This window comes from Nematolebias whitei, chromosome 22, assembly GCF_014905685.2.
Source record: "Nematolebias whitei isolate Nwh7 chromosome 22, NemWhi1, whole genome shotgun sequence".
Taxonomy (NCBI): domain Eukaryota; kingdom Metazoa; phylum Chordata; class Actinopteri; order Cyprinodontiformes; family Rivulidae; genus Nematolebias; species Nematolebias whitei.
The window spans coordinates 28624029-28627220 of record NC_056519.1 but is presented as its reverse complement, the minus strand read 5'-3'; positions in this window follow the sequence as shown (position 1 = coordinate 28627220).

Below are 3192 nucleotides of genomic sequence, written 5' to 3'. Positions count from 1 at the left end.
TGTCCTTGTTGGTCCATGTTTCAAGCATTAAGTTACCCAAGTATAAAGTTTCCCAGTTGAATGGAATGTTTACATTAAATACATTTTCAATACGTTTGTGGATCTCTTCCCAGTAGGGTCTTATTACCTGGCACTCCCAGAAAATGTGGAAGTGGTTGGCTCCCTTAGTCCCACAAAGTCTCCAACAAGCATCCCCCTTGCCCTGGTGTCATTTTTGAATGGGTGTGACAAAAATAATCTTGCAATATTTTTCCAGCAGAATTCTCGCCATGCGTTTGATCCGGTCGAGACCCATTGCAGTTGACATATTTTCTCCCAATTCTCCTGTGTGATCATTACTTTCATTTCATTTTCCCATTTCTTCTTTATGTATTCTGTATTACCTTGTTTAGATATTTGAATGGCATTGTACAGTTTAGAAACAATTTTGTTATCTGCTCTGGACTTAATGATAGAAATACCTCCATGAACTTTGACTCGCCTTTTTCCAACGTCCCTTTAAAAATTTTTTTAAAATAATGTCTCACCTGTAGGTACCTGAAGAAATCATCTTTTCTCAGTCCGTGATCCTTCTGTTAAGTTTCAAAACTCGGAAATGTCCCTTTGTGGACATATGAATAAAAGGTAGTTAATCCTTTTGAAATCCATAACTTAATCTATTGTCTGTTCTACTTGGTGTGAAGTCCGAGTCATAGGCACACCATCTCAAAATTTTAGCTGCATCTCCTAATCTGCAATTTTTAATTGCATCCTGCCAAGACTTCAAAAAGCTACCAGTTATGTGGTCTTCTGGGATCTGCTGCTCTTCTTGTAATTTATGATCACTGAGTAGGGCTGTTATTGGGACTCCTTTTATTGTTGTACCTTCTATTTCCTTCCAAGCTGCAGTGTATGTTGGTGAACAGACAGACAGACTAAAGGTCTCAGTTGGGCTGCATGGTAGTGTAGTGAACTAAGCCTCAGGTCAAAACCTGACCCTGAAGACCTTCATGGGACAGAAACTGTTATTTCATTGATTTGAATCCAGAAATACAAATTAAGCTCATCCAGAGACTTTCTAATTTGTATCCTGAACTAATCAATTGAAAGAACACTCTTTATATTATCATTACTATTTTTACAAATGTCTTGATAATCACAAGTGTTTAGTTCAAACCATTTTAAATGTTGAAGTGAACCACTCATTTTAAATCAACTGTGAAACAGTATTAATGATTTTTAATCCTCAAAGTAGAAATCAAGTTAGATGTCTGTTACAAAGTAATTATGCATTTTTTTGATCTTCTGTCTGAAATGAGAAGGAGTGATGTCGGTCAAAAGTCGGAGACAGTCGCAAACAAGTTTATTGGAATGAACTGTCGTGTTTTTAAACCTCTCAGACAGAAACAAGAGAAGCTGGCACCTGGGGTCTGTCATTTTGCCAAAACATTTCTCTGTCTGCTCCCAAACATTTCTCTGTCTGTTCCTAAAACATCTCCGCTGTTTTTCTGACTTGTAGTAACCCTCTTACGTCACTAAAACCACACCCCTGTTGGTTCTTTCAACCAATCAGGACTTCCCAAAAGGGACCGGAAACAGAACTCTTTAAATGTCGACACTTCCTAGTTCCAGTCAGTTCTGGGAGATGATCCAGAGTTCTGAGAGCAGAAGTGATCCGAAGTTCTGGAGGATGAACAGAAGTTCCATGGAGAACAGAGAGTTCTGCTGAGGAGGAGTTCAGCATGTTTGCTGAAATTCCACTTAACTTAATCCTATCTTTCGGGGAAGTTTATTTTGGAAGCTGGGCCAGTTAGCCTCGTGGTCCCAAGTTGATGAGAAGCAGATAAATCCCTGGAGATAAAACGACTCAGCCTTGCTGGACGCCAGGAGAAGACCTCTCTGAAACCCCACCAAGGTAAAGGGTCGACGCTCGGGTACATCTAGCCGAAATCACTGGGAAACGTGCTATCTGGTTTCAAACAAGATGACTCCCCATCTTTTCTTTATTATCTTAGTTAACCCTAAGTATCCACTTTCCCTCCTTAAACTTTACTCCATCTCTTCCATCTTGCCAGTAAAAGATAAGCTAAGCCTGTAGTAATTAATCCAGATATCTTCATGTAGTGAACTTAACCTGATGTCAAAACTAAGCCTAAGGTCAAAACCCTTGACCTTAAGAACCTTGTGGGACAGGAACTGTCATTTCATTGATTTGAATCCAGAAATACAGGTTCACCCATCCTGAGACTCTTTCTTGAAAATCAAGTGAAAGAACACTCTCTTTTTATTATCATTATTATTTTACAAATGTTGATAATCAAAGTGTCTTAGTTCAAACCATTTTAGATGTTGCAGTGAACTAATCAATTTTATTAACTGTGAAACAGTGTAATGATTTTGATTGCTTATGCAGAGTTAGAATTCATGTTAAGGTCTGTTACAGATTTTTATGCATTTTCTGATTTCTGCCTTTGAATGAGCAAGTGTGCGTTTTCCAAGGTCAGGAGTCGAAGCAGACATGTGTTGGAACAACTGTCTTGTTTACATCCTCTCAGACGTCAACGGAGGAGGTGGCACCTGTTTCTAAAACTCACCAAAACAAAACTCTCTCTGTCTCTGAGAACAGTTTAATCTGTTCCATAACAATTCTTGCTGTTTTCTGACTTCTAGTAACCTCTTACGTCACAAACCACACCCCTGTCTGGTTGTTATTGACCAATCAGGGACGATCAAATATACCGGAAATAGAGCTCTTTAAAATGCCGGTACTTCCTAGTTCTCTCAGTTCGGTGAAGCTTCTGAGGAGTTCGGTGAGGCGCTGAGAAGTCGTTTGGGAGAACGGAAGTCCAGCATGATAAGGCTCCTCCGAGTTGGATTATAATATCCTCCACCTCTGAGTGGAACTTCTGAAGGACCCCACTCATGTGAAGTCTATTGCTGATGTGAGCTGGTGTCGGACGGAATCTCGTCACTACTTCGGACGAGTCACAGCCATCCTATGGAGACGCTGGACAGGTAGCGTTAACTGGACCTCCATATCTGCTGATTAATCTTCAGAAAGGTAATGAGTCAAGTTTCCTACCAAAGCGTACCGAGGAAAGCTGGGTTCTGATGGAGAGTGTCGGTTCTGGTGAACACTTCCCCTCACATACCATCTTTTACTCCCTTTAAACTTCATTTCAATCTTTAAATTCTTCTCTCAAGTAGAAATCC